This window comes from Malania oleifera, chromosome 4 (genome assembly GCF_029873635.1).
Source record: "Malania oleifera isolate guangnan ecotype guangnan chromosome 4, ASM2987363v1, whole genome shotgun sequence".
NCBI classification, from domain to species: domain Eukaryota; kingdom Viridiplantae; phylum Streptophyta; class Magnoliopsida; order Santalales; family Ximeniaceae; genus Malania; species Malania oleifera.
The window spans coordinates 38,935,448-38,952,385 of NC_080420.1; positions in this window are offsets into that span (position 1 = coordinate 38,935,448).

A 16,938-nucleotide genomic window follows, 5' to 3' on the forward strand; every position below is an offset into this window, starting at 1 on the left:
GAAATGACTTACTACGTTTTGTGTGACACTGGAATATAAGGCGGCTTCTACCTATTTGGTAAAATAATCAATTGCCACAAAAATGAAACGGTGCCCATTACTGGCCTTCGGACTTATCGGCCCGATCACATCCCTGCCCCAGGCTGATAAGGGCTAGGGTGCAGAAAGAACATGAAGCGGGGTCGGTGGAACTTATATTCGATTAGCATAAATTTGGCACTTCTGAGCATCGTCAATGCAATCTCTTTCCATGGTTATCTAGTAGTATCCGCTGTTGAGTATTTCCATGCCAGTGAGTGGCCCCCAACATGAGTACCACATACTCCTTCGTGAACCTCACGCATGACTTGTCGGGCTTCCTGTGCCTCCACACACTGTAAGAGGGTCATGTCATGATTTCTTTTGTACAAAACTTCGCCGTCCAAGAAAAAGCCCATGGCTAGCCTTCTAATAGTCTTCCGATCATTACTGGCTGCCCCTTTAGGATACTCATTTTTCTGGATGTACGCTTTGATATCATAAAACCATGGTTTTCCATCGGCCTCCTCTATCACCATGCAGTGGGTAGGTTCGGATTGTATTCTAATCTGAATAGTTTCGATCTTCAACCCCTCTTCTACCTTGAATAAAGCTGCTAGTGTAGCCAACGCATCAAGAATCACGTTGTTCTCTTTTGGCATATGGGAGAAACTGATACTGTCAAACCCTTCTATCATCTTTTGAATGTACTCTCGATACGGTACCAGCTTGGAATCCTGAGTTTCCCATTCTTCGGTTAGCTGTTGGATGACCAAGGCCGTGTCTCCTCTTACCGTTAATCGCTTGACACCTTTATCCATAGCAGCCTGCAATCCCAGTATACACGCCTCGTATTTTGCTATGTTGTTAGTGTAAGGAAAGATGAGCTTAGCTACCACTGGATAATGTTTCCCATTTGGTGATATAAGCACAACACCTATTCCGTGTCCCAAAACATTGACCGCCCCACTGAACAACATCATCCAATTTTCGGGGTCCTCTTCTTCTTGGGTTATGGAGTCAATATCTTGGTCTGGGAATTCGAACTCCATGGGTTGGTAATCCTCCATTGCCTTCTCAACCAGGTATTCATAATGACACTTCCCTTGATAGCTTTCCTTGTGACATATGAAACGTCGTACTTAGTCAGAAGCATCTGCCATCGTGCAACTCGTCATGTTACTACGGGTTTTTCAAACACGTACTTGATTGGGTCCATTTTGGAGATTAGCCAGGTGGAGTAATACAATGTGTATTCCCTCAACCTACTGACCGTCCATACCAAAGCGCAACATGTTTTTTCCAAATCAGAGTACTTAGACTCGTAATCTGTGAACTTCTTCCTTAGGTAATAAATGGCACTTTCTTTTCTTCCCGTCTCATCATGTTGGCCTAACACACAATCCATGGAGTTTTTTGAAATCGCTAGGTACAAAATTAGCGGCCTTCCGAGCACCGGTGGTACCAGTACTGGGGGGTTTAAGAGATACTCTATTTTTTTGAAAGCCACTTGACACTCTTCGTTCCGCTTTTCTGGGTTGTTCTTTCTCAACAATTTGAAGATGGGTTCGCAAGTGGTGGTTAATTAAGATATGAACCAAGCAATGTAGTTGAGCCTTCCCAAGAAACTTCGTACTTCTTTTTCGGATTTTGGGCTAGACAATTCTTGAATAGCCTTGACTTTGTCAGGGTCTACCTTGATCCCCTTCTCACTTACTATAAACCCCAATAGCTTCCCAGACGTGGCACCGAAGGTACATTTTTTGGGGTTTAACTTTAATTGGGACTTTCGAAGCCTCCTGAACAATTTCTCCAAGTTTAATGCATGGTCCTTCTTATTTCGTGACTTAACGATCATGTCATCAACGTAAACTTCAATCTCCTTGTGCATTAAGTCGTGAAAGAGGGTTACCATAGCCCTTTGGTAAGTGGCTCCGATGTTCTTTAGTCCGAATGGCATGACCCTATAGTAGAAAGTCCCCTATAATGTGATGAAGGTCATTTTTTCCTTGTCCTCAGGTGCCATCCTGATCTGGTTGTATCTTGAGAATCTGTCCATGAATGAAAATAAAGCATACCCTACGGTGTTGTCCACCAGCACATCGATGTGCGAGAGTGGGAAGTTATTCTTAGGGTTTGCTTTATTTAAATCCATGTAGTCGACTCAAACTCATACTTTACTATTCTTTTTGATTATTGGGACGACGTTGGCCATCCATTCGGGATACTAGCCGCATTCTTCTCAGCTTCTGCTTTACTCGCTTGGAGTCTGAGTGAAGAGGGATCTTGTGAGTTACTAAGTCAGTGTCTAGGCCCAACATATCCTGGTACAACCAGGCAAACACCCCCGGTATTCTTTTAGCAACTTAATCATTTTTCTATTTTCCTCACCTTTTAGTAGTGTGCCAATTTTTACTTGCTTGGGTTCTTCCTTGGTTCCCAGATTAATCATGATGGTGGGATCGCTACTGGTCAGGGTAGGTTTTTCATCTGATTTTAACATTCTTTCCATTTTAGGGGATAAGTTCATTTCTTACTCTTCAATTTCAGTTTCATGAATTAGATTTTCAAAGTTAATGTCAATTACTTGGCAAGGAATTCTGGTGTTGTTATTTCCTTTATTCCTGCATGAAATTAACAAACAACATTTTGACAACTGATTTTCAAGATGCACATAAATGACAAGAAATGCATAATTCATTTTCATTAAGAAGCTTCCTTGGTTTTTTAGTGGTCAAGGGATACAAAGACACAATCAAAAAAATTTGAACAAAGATCATTACATGACGATATCCAAAAAATCAAAAGAGCTCCAATTCTGAAGATGTACTCCTGGTTGGAGATGACGGACCCACTCTATGGAGGTGCTTGAGGGGACTTCATAATCCAACACTGATATGCTTAGTTTTTGCAATTCTGTCTCTAGGTTGGACTGACTGCTTTTTACGAAGGTTTGGATGATGGATGGGACAACCAGGCCTCCCTTGGAACTTGTCTCATCGGGGAGCCTTTCTACCCTTTGCATCTTCTTTTCTTTAGCTTTCTTCCTCTGGTCTGCTGCTGTGTGTACGTAGCCAAGACCATATTTGTCTTTCACTTCTTTGAGCATTAATGGTTTTTGGATTCTTTGTAAGTATTTTTTGAGCCCTTTTTCGGATGGTACCCCTACCTAATCATTTCAAATGCCATCATATATGCTGCGGCAGAGATCTGGGGACGCGGGATAGAAGATCCTTTTGTTACGGTCGTGACATTTACGATCTTGAAAGCTCTAAATGAGTCATCCAGTGCCTCTTCTATAGCTTCCACTTAAGGAGTGGAAGCGAGCTTAGTTATCATGACGTCTGTCTTGCCATACACGCAGACCAATTGGTTTCCTACCACAAACTTTAGCTTTTGATGTAGTGAAGATGAAGCTGCCCTTGTCTTATGGATCCATGGCCTTCCCAACAAGTAGCTGTAGGAAGGCGTAATGTCCATAACCTGGAATGTGACGTCAAAGATAACTGGCCCAATCAGCATGGGAACCTCGATTGCCCCTATTGACTCCCTACGGGTTCCGTTAAAAGCTCTTACCACCAGATTATTTTGCTTGACATATGAGGAATCTACCGGTAATTTCTGAAAAGTGGTCATTGGCATGACATTGAGAGACAACCTCTTATCAATTAGCACTCGTGCTATCATATGATCTTTGCATTTGATGGATACATGTAGTGCTTGATTATGCCCTCTCCCTTCCGGCAGGATTTCCTCATCACTGAAGGTGATGTAGTCAAACCCCCAATCACATGAATGAACTTTTCTACACTGATATTTTGAGGTATGTATGCTTGGTTGAGCAATTTCAACAGTGCCTCTCTGAATTTAAAAGTAAGGATATAACAGTTATATGTGTTGATATCTTGTTTAATTGGTCAACCACGCTGTATTCACCATGTTTGATAAGCCTAAAAAAATCTTCAGCCTCTTGCGGTTGTATGAGCTTCTTAATGCTCCTGTTCAATTCCCCAATCTATTTCGTACTCAAATTCGTTGACTATGCTGGCGCGTATACTCGGCCACTACAGGTTATTCCTGCAACATTGTCCATATCTTCCAAGCCCTGGGCCTGGTAATCATACTTTCAGGGTATCGCCTTGTTGTTTTGATAAGGAAATGGCTGGGGTACTGAATAACCAAACGAGTTGGCACCTCGGAGACATTGCTAGTCCCTTTTGTTGAAGGTATGAAAGGTTGACGTGTGCACAAGGGATGCTCTTGCTCCTTGTCTCCTATAGCTAAAATTTCCTCATCTTTTTAAGTGAAACCGATTTCTATAACTTTGTCATTCAACATTTTGTATAAGAACATCCTGAAGGTTTTTCAACCGTGAACAGTTTTTTCCATCGAGCTCTGGCATTCACAACATGCGCCCTTGGGCATATGGACTTTGATTCCAATAAGCACGTCTTCTTGAGTTCTTTGTATATCCAGTCCAAATTTATGTGGTCCAGGTTGGCTTCCCGTGTTCCTCCAATCCTTGCTTTGATAATCTCGACATGATCTCCCCCGTGGTTGGGTAAGGGGTTCCCTTGGATGCCTGCTGGCTTGTCATCGAAGGCAACCCATCTCGCATCTTTTAATGACTGAACTTTGTATTTGAAAGCCCAACATTGGTCAATGGAGTGACTTGGGGAGTTCACATGATATACACAGTGGGCGTTGGGATCGAACCATCAGGGGGTGGATTAGTGACAGGAATGGCTGGTACGTGTCACCATTCCCCTTTCACGCAGCTAGGAGAATAAATCTGCATAAGGCATCAGGATTGGATCAATCTTCCTAGTATTCCTGGGTATGTTTCCTTCCCGGACTTGATATTTCATCGACGCCAGTCTTGGTCTGGGGGGCGTGCAGTGGGGCCTTGGGCCCACATGCAGTGTCTGGTTCATTACCAGTTCCACGTAGAAATTTTCCCTAGGCCGTTGGCTTCGGCCTCTTTGCTTTCGGTTCCTGATAGACCCTTGTATCATTTGGGTCTCTTCCTCTCTCTTCCCTTTGACCCATTTCTTGCTTGGGCCATTGTAGGCACCGCCAACCTTTATCCGTTCGGCTTTAACATCGGCTTCCACTCTAGCTCCGGCCGCCACGATGTTTATAAAGTTGTGGGGAGTGGATCCTACTAGGTGTGAATGGTAGGGGTCTTTTAACATCCCAACAAATAATGAGATTGCTTCACGGTGGTTTATCGGGGGATCCACTTGGGTAGCCATGTCTCTCCAACGGTGCGTGTATTCTCTGAAAGTTTCTGTCAGTTTCTTCTCTATTTCAAAAATAGATATTATATCAGGAGCCATTTACAGGACATGGTTATATTGCACTTCAAAAGCCTTTGTCAAGTCTCCTCACGTTCGAATTTGGGCCCTGTTTTGTTGGACATACCATTTAGCCACTGTCCTCGTAAGACTGCTTTGGAAATAGTGCATCATTAACATCTCATTGTTAGCATAAGCGGCCATCGACTAGCAATACATGTAGATGTGGGTCCGAGGGCATGTGGTCCCGTTAAACTTCTCAAAGTCTGGCATTTTAAACTTTGGAGGGAGGACTACATTAGGCACAAGGCAGTAATCTGAGGGTCTGGTGGTATTGGAAGTCCGATTCCCTTCTATGGCCCTTAACCGCTTTTCAAGCTCATCGTAGCGGTATTCTGTCACAATCTTGCTTGTACCCATAACTTCCGTTCCTGACAAGGGCATTCCAATTCCTAGAACATTCACTGCCGAAACAAAAGGAGGCACACCAAGCGGTGGTCTCTCCGAGCTGGATGGTGGTGGTCCGGATGACTGCCTATGTATCGGCGTGAAGCCTGGTGCGTGGATGGGATCTGCCTTTTCTTCATGATCCTGATCTACAACTTTCTTTCCTTTGTTAAGCAACAGGTCCAATATTCTTTTCAACTGATTGCTTAATTCTTCTTGCCCTTACTCAATACCCAGCACACGACTTTCCAATTGTTCGGCCATGACTTTGGCTTTTCCACAAGTGTTATAGGGGTGTGTATTTGTCTTAATTTTTTCGGATCTTAACCACGCCTCGCCTGTTTTCCCTTGAACATGAAAACCCACATCTTTTAGGACAAGTGCATGTAATGAATGTTTATAAAGGTATGCATGAATATATGGATGAAAAAGTACAATATGTAGTCCTATGTGCTTTTGCCAAGGTTCTGGAAAAAATCATCATCATTTCACTTTAACTTCTCATACAATTTTTAGTGAGAAATATAGAAAAGTCTCGAATAGTATAAACAGGTGTCAGATTTTGATTCTCTAGTCCACTCTCGTCAAGGCAACTCGAATCTTCTAGAGCTGGTTCTAGCTTCCTGAGTGTTGTGTTGTCCACCTTCTATTTTAATACTTTGTATCGGGCTTCCCAGTAGTCGGCCTTTGTAACGCAAGGCTCCAACTTTTCAAGTACTTTGTTATAATGGTATCTTTTCTTGTTGTGCTGTTCGTCCAATTCCTGTATGTACCGAGATTTTTGTTCAATTTATGCTTTGGATTCTTTTAGTTGTTGGATCTTTCGACCAATCGCCGTTTGAAGTTTCTGTTTTTCCCCTCTTAAAACCATCACCTCTTCCCCTGACTGCGAGCTCTGGATCTTGGGTCGCTTGTTTGGCTTGTGTTGGGGATTGGTTGGATCTTCCTTTCTTTGCCTTGGTGACTACTCCTCCAAGGCCTTTCTTTCAGATGGATGCATGCTTTCTCTAGGCCGTTTCTTCATTGTTGGTACTTTTGTCTCTTTCCTGACCCGAGGGTTTACGATATTATGTCTCCATAGTTCATAACTTTCCAAGGCCCCCGAATTCGGACAGCTGGACTCGACCATGTGCACATGCTTCCATGATATAACGAACTCTCAGATCTTCCTTTGGCTATCATCGGCCTCGTACGTGAACTGAGCACCTGCCAACCAGTGGGTCAAGGGTATGAATTGCATTGCACCCATTTGCCTTCTAAACATGAGGGGTGCGTAGGATATTCCTCCCCAGGGACCTTGTAGTGGGACCCAAGGGAGATTTCCACATCTGTATATTACTTTTGACTAGTCGATCCATGGTGTTTGCCAGACGAATCACTTACTGATCAGATTTTGCAGCCTACTCTTCCATTCATCCTTATTAGCGTGCTTTTCCCAACGAGCTGCCTCAAATTCTGCCAAAGGAATTCTAATTGTTGAGAAGGAAGCCCAAAAGTATCCATGTATACACGGCAGATGACTCATCATCCAGACATATAATAGTAGCACACAACAAGTCAACCTAGCATGCCTCTTGGTCCGACACTTGTTAAGAGACCGAAATGTTTCTATCAAACTCCCGTAGACCGGGTTAACCCCTTCCTTTACTTGTGCCATGAAGGAGATGGTTGCATGGTCTATGGTTCTCAGTTCCTTTGGAAAGATAAGATGGCCATAGATGGCTAGTGCTAACAGGTGCAACTGGGCTTCTTCCTTCTCTTTCTTTTTCATCAACTCTTTCAGGTGTTCCCAAGTGACCTTTAAGTCTTCCAGCTTTTGGATCTTAACCCCGGTGGCCTTAAACAACTCCTTAGTGATAAATGTTCAAGTAGGCACATACGTTTTGTAAAGCATTGGCAGTTTAGCCAGATGCAATAGTGAGATGTATTCCTCTATGGTGGGAGCCAGGTCTACCCCATCTAGAGTAAAGTAGTAGTACGACAGATTCCAAAATTCCACCAATGCTTCAATCATGTGAGAGTTTACAGAAACATGCAACAGAAAGCCAATATATCCATATATCTAAGAGAACGTCAAACGATTCTGAGGAATCCATCCATTCCAAATATCTCTCAGCTTCTTTAGGGAATTGGATTGAGTATTGATGTCAATCCTGTTTGGTATCTCAACCACAGATTCCTAGCTTGCACTGTCACCCCTCTTCCTTTGTTGATTTTCGGAATATAACTGCACTGCTGATTCGGTTTCATGATGGATTATTGTGCTCTCCATGGATAAGTCGAATTTTTATCGAAACCTTGGCCAAGAAGACGTGAATGCCTAGTATGAAATGCAAGATGTTAGTAAGCATGCAACACATTTCAAAGCACAAGATAAACATATGTGATCACAAGGAGAAGGATGGAGCCTCTGTCCCAAACCCGAGGTGAGTATATACGAGGGTTTTCTGAGGCCTTACCCTAGGCAAGGGATTATGGTCAATCATGTGCGGTTAAGCTCTAATCCTTATTGGAAAAGGTTCCCAGATTGAAACTTCATCCTCCCTCACAAAGGTTCAGACAAAGCTCACACTGAGCGGAATGGTTGGCAGGTCCCTATAGGCCATGTCACATGGGAACTGGCACTATTACACTCATTTCTAATCCTAAAAGGGAAAGCATGGGTATAGATTTGTGAGAGTGTGTGAGTTCATTATCTTCAGCCTGCACCCTCTACCCCACATTCATCCATTATTCAGAACTAAACACATGCTTTATTCACACAAGTCATGGAAACAAGTAGTCACATGCTTATTATCTCATGCTAAATCAAGACATTCACAGTTAATCGCATGCTCATTCAGTAGATAATTTAAAACACAAGAAAATTACTTACTGTGATTTATTCGTGAAGTACCTGCAAAAATAATCATATGAACAATGCAAACAAAACAGGGAAGGAGCAATCAAAAAGGCTCATTAGATTTGGATTTTGGGATAATCCTCAATTAGTCATTGGCTCGACTCTCAAGCTTCCCCAGCGGAGTCACCAAGCTATCACGACATCCCGGAAACGGCCAAAGAAATCCACTCTCTCACGAAAATGGGGTGCGGCTACGAACTAGGAAAAGATGGATGTGTGATTTTGAAAAATATTTTCGTGGAATAATAATGTGTGATGGAGTTGCCACTAACCTTTTGAAGTGTGGTTAGAACACTTGATTGCTACCCTGTTAGGGGTAGAATCAGTTTGCGTCACTAGAGTCGGGTTCGGGAGTACGGTTACGCGAGGGGAAGGTATTAGCACCCCCTATGCGCCCGTTCTTACGAACTATACCAGATTAATAAAAAATTACCACCAAAATACATATAATAAGCTTTTCAAAACTACTTCCTTTCAAAAATCAAAAGAACGAAAATACTATATAGGTATTCCCTCAAAACAAGCAATCCAATACTCCGAGGAGTCCATGCCCTTTGGTGCAATCATTGGGAAGGAAAATCAAGAAAATAGAGTGTGAAATACGCTCTCGGGGATTTTGAAATCTGTAGGTTTTTCTAAGTAGGAAAATATTATTCCGGGAGGTTTTTTGAAGTTCGTTCGAGATGAAAATGATTTTTTGGGCTTAAAACATTTTTTTGTGATTCTTCTAAGTGTGAATTTTTTTTTTTTTTTTGGTAATTTTTCAATATTTTCCTAAACTTCGAAATAACAGAAATAAAAAACACGAAAATCAAAGTATGAAAATATTTTTTGGATTTTCTGAGAATTTTGTGATTTTTTGTGAATTTTCTGGATATCTAAATAATAATATACAAGTAAAATGGAGAAAACAAGCGTGAACCAGTTTCAGGAATTATGAACCGGTCAAACGTTGACCGGTCTAGGGGTAAACTAGTTAAGGTCTTGGTCGAGACCTTGAGTCAACACACGTTGCCTCACACGTGGGTTGTGTATGTTCAGGTGTGTGTCGGAGTACTTGAAGGTGTGTTCAAGTACAAGCGTGTGTGAATGCATGAGTGCATGTGTGTATGAGAGTGTGAAAAATGGGTAGAATTATCTTACAATATTTTTTCGGATTTTTCTCATTTTCTAGTACTTATTTGAATTTCTTATGTTTTTTTAATGAATTTTATTTTAGAGAAAAGGCGAATTATTCAAGATAAAAGTAAAGTAAAATAAAAATAAAAATTAAATAAATTGGTGAGAACCGGTTCAGGAAGGGGGTAGGACCGGTCGAACGTTGACCGGTCCAAGAAGACCACTTTTAGGTCCAGTCAGGTGCAGCGGGAAGGTTTTGTTTGCCAATGAGGGAGGTGCACGGGTGGGCGTTCAGCTACATGGCCTGATCTGGATCAATCAAAGGTCCGTGCAGATCCAACGACGCTAAGATAGCCTCGTGGCACGCTACGTGTCAATTGGTGAGTGAGGAAGGTGGGACACATCAAGATCGCAATTGTGAGCTGATCTCGGCCATCCAGAACCATCCAGATCGGACGGTAAATAACCTTACCCTCTAGGATTGACGACGTGTCGTATAGGAGCACTAATCGCATTGATGAAGGAGGGAAGTGAGGACACTACACGTCACTATACGGCAGCCGCGTGCAGATGCTCCTGATGCCTTCTGACGTGGCTTGATCGTGGCCGCTAGTGTTGAACGACTGAGATGAATGGGGCTGACAAGGGCATTCAATTCTGTAGGATGTACTTATCACGTGTTGGGGTCCGAGAGGGGCCTTCAGGGAATCTTCAACGGGGAATGTTTCTAGACATTGATGGAGCACTTAGATCCGACGACCTTGTGGGGAGGAACTACATGGCCATGTTCTGTGCTCTAGATGGAAGACATACATCCAATAGTCCTGGAGGGACCTAGCTCGCACCTTGATCGAATGGGGGAAAGACATGCCACATGTCTTAATCCTGTGAACCCCAGGGTTAAGATACTTAAGTAGGAAATTTTGGCTTTTTTCCATTTCAGTTCTTCATTTTCCTGAACACCCCCTCTCTCTCTTCTCTCTTTGCTATCTTTGTGAACCAAGCCTCTCTTCCAAAGACTTCACCTTCTCAGAGGCCTTAGCTTCTTCTGAAAGTTCAAACGTGGACTCGGTTCTCTTGGCTCCAAACCACTGTTACCGGAGTGTGTTCTTGGGGATTGAGATCGGTTCACAGTTCGAGGGAGGAACCTCTTCAAGCGCTCGAAGCTGGCTTGAAAAAGATAAGTTCCCTTTTTCATTTTATTTGTTATTATTTTTTCTTCTTTTTGTTGTGAAAAATACTGGTGATGTGTGTGATGTGTACTGCGTTGATCTGTGTGTTGATGATGAGGTGGGTTGCTGCTGGTTAAGGTTTCGGATCCGAGGCCTCTGATTTGGTATCTGGTTGCAGGGTTGGGGTTGAAGACGAATGAACTCGTCTTCGACTCAATGGTTTGTGGTGAGTCCAACCAGGGTTGACTCGCACGAGTCAACCTGGGTGGGCTATGTGAGCTCGGATGAACCCATGCGAGTTGGACACGTGCGGTTAGGCACACACGGGTGTTGGGTTAGCGCGAGTGGTCTCGGGGTGATGCACCTTGGGGTTATTTTAAAAATGGTCCGAGGTATTTTATTTGGCTAAATGGGCTTGGGGTTTATTTTGAAAACGGGTCGGGGTATTTTATTTGGCTAAATGGGCTGGGGGGTTATTTTGAAAATGGGCCGAGGTATTTTATTTGTCTAAATGGGCCTGGGGGTTATTTTGAAAATCGGTCGGGGAATTTTAGTTGGCTAAATGGGTCTGGGAATTATTTTAAAAATGGGCTGGGGTATTTTAAGATTAGCGAATGGGGGTTCGGGGGTTATTTTGAAAATGGGTTGGGGTATTTTATTTGGCTAAATGGGCCTGGGGGTGATTTTAAAAAAGGGCCGGGGTATTTTAAGTTTAGCAAACGGGGGTTGGGGGAGTGCCTTGAACCTGAACTCGAATTCGGGTTGTGATGGGGAGTTATGTTGCCGGGTTCGGGTTTGGTGAAATGGGTTTGGAGTCTGAAACCAAGTTTGAAAACTTGAATGAGAATTGGAGGGGTGGTATATGTAGTTCAGCTCACTCTCAATGTGGCACTGTGAGACTCCAGAAAAGAGCCTCGGGGATTTTACCTTATGCTCAGTAGGGCATTAGGTTCGAGTATGAACCTGGATACATGAGGAGGATCACACCTCCACTTAATTGACACAATTAATGAATCGAACAAACCAACAGTGAATGATCTGAATTTTACTTTTCCTTCGCACTCGCCCTTTTTCCCCTCCAGACTTCGGATGTGTCTGGTTTGAGTTTCTGGCTCCCCGTAACTAGTCCTACAGCTCCTGTGTCTCTGAATTGCAATGATTCAGAGTTCCTCCTTTTGACACTATATAGTGTTGTGCCCTTATCTGTTACTAACTCAGCACAACCTTCCTCTCTCCACTTTTGATTTACTCTTTGTTTGTGGCAGAACCTCTCTGCTCTTAATTGCTTTCCCCATTTTCGCCGAGTGCTTTTGTGCCCTCTCTTTTTAAAACTAAGCAGAACCTCCCCTCATTTTCTGAATTTCTCCTTACTTCTCTCAATTTTTACAAGGCTTCTCCACTCTCTTTTTTGGGGATCCCCTGCTTCAATGCCAGGACTCCCTATTTATAGGGAGTTAGGGGGGTGGGGGGGTGCTTTTGGCGCCAACTCACTAATCCTCTAACCAATTTCCCCATAACGGAAGGAATATTACTTTCCAGGTGTCCTCCTCTCCTAGCACGCGTAAGTGTTCATTTCTTTCCTTTTTGGAATTTTCCTAACCAACTGATTCCTTTGGTGTGCAGGTGGCTCTTGCCAGGTGTCCTATTGGGACTTGCGGAATGGAGGGCATTTTTGAGTGCACCTCCACATGCCCTCTGAGGATAGGAGGGCTTGGTAACTTTATTTTTTATTTTTGCATTTTCTTTCTCTAATACCACTGATTATTGTTCTTTCTTTTCCATGCTGGTGGATTGGATGATCTAGTTGGCGGTTGGAGAGCGGGGCAGTTTCATTTTTTGTAATTTTATTCATTTTGTTTTTTGTAATTTTTATGTACCCCTGGTTTTCGTGCAACTATTATGTGTAACCCCCTTTATTTTGTACTTCTCCTTTTTCCTATAAAACATTTTATTGTTTGCCTGTGTATGCCCATCCTAATGCATGATTTCATATTTTAATTTCGACCTGATATTGTCAATCATTGGACTTTTAAAAGACCCTGGTTATTGTTAAAGCATGACCTTAAAACAAATCTCCAGTTTTAAAATCAAATGACCCACCTGATTAAAAATTTAACTAAAATGTTAGGAAAAGTTAGTTTCATAAATTGAACATTTAAAATTTGATCTTCAACAAATTTTGAAATTTAATTCTAGGTTTAAATTAAAAGGACTCTTGATGAAATTTTAGACGAAATTAGAGGAACGAAAATTTCCAATGACATCGAGACTCGACTTAGGGCACTTATTACTTTTCAAAAGGGCGGGGTTCCTAACTACGGGGATTCAGAGTTTATGAAAAGTCGTCTTTAAAATCATAGTAGAAAGGATGTAACGGACCTTTAAATTTGAAAAATATTTAAAGCTTGAAACTGATCAGGACTTTAATTTGACTTAAAATCAGCTTTATTTCACCAAGTCTTTTCAGGAAAGCTCGGTAAAAATTAAGGTGTCTACATACAGAACTAAGCATGACTAGAAAAACACAATCACAACGATCCTAAAGATATCAGAGAATTTAAAACAAGGGTCTTATGGCAACACAGATGATTGTGGCAAAACTACATATATTAACTTAAGATATTCAATAAAAATAATACACTTAAACACATGCCACAATGAATTTTAATAAATATCTAAGATTTTTTAAAAAAAATTGTGAGCATAGCAAGATAGAATTTTAATTTTAGATGCTCCCCCTATCGATTTGAATCATAGCTTAGATGAAATGAATTGCTTATACTAGTCAAGATTTATTTCATTATGCCTAATAGTATAAGCAACTATTTTGCATTTCTTAAACCAACTATACTGAATATTTGTCAACTATAGTTATTTTTATCAGTATAGTGGTCCCTATAGACCATAGATGCATCAAAGAATGTACATTAAAGCATTTCAATAGTGCTTATAACCTAGAACAATCTATATATATTTATAGATCTTTAAGCACTGGATATAATGTTCAAGGTATTTTCAGAAGAGCCTCAATATTCAAAAAGCGAAGTGATGCATGTGAGTTCTTTGGGCTCTTTCTATGGGGATGGAGCTCAGCTTCTCTAAATGTCCTCGATGATTATGCAATGATGAAATTTAAGATTTTCAGTTTTCACTCATCCTTTCAAAAAAAATTTTAACATCAATTTTTTCATAATCAACTATATACGAGGTTTTATTTTGGAAATTTTTTTCGAAATTTGGCAGTAATCCGTCTATAAATTTGACATTTTCCCACAAAACCTATATCTAATAGATCCAAGCAAGCAATATGTAATTTAGTTTAAGCATGCAAGAACCTATATCCATTACCAGCATGCAATACACATCACTGCATCCACCATGCAGCATGCATTCAATACAAGCATGCAATTCAGTTGTTCAAATATATGCCATCCAACAAATGATATAATCATTAGACAAACAATGGATAGTGAGCTGCAGAGTTACTCTCATCAAGGCATATAAGCGAACAATAATGTGAGAGCATTAAATTTATATAGACGTGAAAGATAGATGCTCCCCCTAAGTTATGCACTTATTCATTTTATGTCTTTCTTTTATCTTTTCAATTTATGAAGTTCTTTAACTAAGTGTTTTAAGATTTTCAAAGATTTAATCTTGGCTTTAAATGCTTTCGGCTTAGAGGACTAAAAAGTCACAATGAATATTTCTTAAAGTGTACTAAGCCAAAATTGCCTCTATTGTTATGAGCTTTATTACGTGTGAGAGGAACAAATTAAAACTTTTTCGCTAATTTAAACAATTACGCCGATTTACCACATCTCATATCCCATTCGAAATAAAACATGTATGTAAAGTTAGTGAACAATGTGTGCATACATACACATGCTGCATATCTCATTTAAATTAATTCTGTGTGCATGCAAGATGGTTATAACAAAACATGAACATGCATACACGTACTGAAATTAAAGAACAGAAAGTAAATGAGATAAGGAGAGAGAGAGTGACACAATATTTGTTATCAAGGTTCAGCCAAAACAGCCTACATCCTCACCTTGGGCATACCCCGCAAGGATTACACTATCCCTCCTCTTCTTACGGAGCGAGGAAAACCCAAACTCAATTACAAGGTTGAGCCCAACTTGTCTCATTTGTGGGACTGAGACTTTCTAGTTCAATTTTTAGGCTAACCCCAACCGGTCTCATTTATGGGACTGAGACTCCATAGTTCAATTAATGGGATGAACCCAACCAGTACAATAAAAATATTTTTTGTACATATAACATGCTTTTGAAAAATATAAGCAGAGATGTACACATGAAACTCAAATACATACATACTAATATGATATGAAATATATGCTTAGTAGAGTAAGGGTGTTTTTCAAAATAAATATTCTAATCTTTGAAGAAAGATATATATGATAAAATTCCTCAAAGATTTATACCCTAATAAAATATTTCTCCAACAAATATTTTTAATGAGAAGTAGGAGAACCTAGGGTTTTAGTTTTTCAAATGACTTTTGCAATATAAAAATTTATCTATGAAAGCATAGATGCAACAAGAAATGCCCAAATGAAATACTCTCTTAAAATAATTTTTAAAGAAAGAATGAAAGAGAGTTGGAGAGATTAAAACATTTTTTTCCCACTAAAAAAAAAAAAAACTGATTTTTAGTGACGAAACTATTAGTGACGGATTCAATTTGGTCACTAAAAGTGTGTAGTAGTGACAGTTCTATTAACCGTCATTAATATGACATTATTAATGACGAATGTGAAACCATCACTAATTGTTTCGTCACTAAAAATTGAAAAATATCGTGAAAAATAACATTCGCGTAGAAATTATCTCGGAAAAATATTAGCGACGATTTTTGCGGTATTAGTGACGAATAAACAACCGTTACTACTATTATTTTAATAAATAAAAAAAATTATTTCACAATATTAGTGACGAATCTTCAAATTCATCACTATTAGCCGCTTATTAGTGACGGATTTAGGAGCCGTCACTACTACTTCTTTTATTGAAAAAATAAAAAAAAAATTTATTTTACAATATTAGTGATGAATTTGTAGATTTGTCACTATTAGTCTTTTATTAGTGACAGATTTTAGAATCGTCACTAACACTTCTTTTATTGAAAAAAATTTTAAAAAAATTTATTTCATGATATTATTGACGAATTTGAAGATTTGTCACTATTATATCTTTATTAGTGACGGATTTGGGAGCCGTCACTAATATTTTTTTTAGTAAAAAAAAATTAAAAAATTATTACACAATATTAGTGACGAATTTGAAGATTCGTCACTAGTATCCCCTTATTAGTAATGGATTTGGGAATCGTTACTAATACTTCTTTTATTGAAAAAAAAAAAATATTTCACAATATTATTGACTAATTTGAAGATTCGTTACTATTAATCCTTTATTTCCTGGGTTTCCCCCAATCTCTCCTTCATTTCCCTCCTTTCCCTAATCTTTTTCCCTCCTCCCCTCCTTTCGCCCATTGTCGTTCGCTCCTCCCACCGCCGCCGCTTCTTCTTCTTCTTCTTCTACAAACCAATGTGTGTGTGCCATTCGCCCATCGCCGTTAGCTCCTCCCACCGCTGCCGTTGCCGCTGTCGTAAAGCTCCTCCCAGGTTTTCTTCTTCTTCTTCTTCTTCTTCTCCAAACCTATGTGTGTGTGTGTGTGTGTTGTGTGCGTGTGTGCGTGTATATTTGAGTGTACGCACGCGCGCGCGCGGTTATAGATATCTATCCTGTTACCAAATGGAAAGTTCAGAATGGGAAAAGAATTGACATTTTGTTTGATAACTGGCATTAAAAGAGTCCTCTGTTTGAGAGTTTTGATGGTAGAACCGAGTACGAATTGGGGATTTAGAAGTCTGAAATTCTGAATTCAATGACTTAAGATAATGGGTGGAAATGGCCGAGAAGATGCTCTCAAAATGTGAAATAATTAACTGGT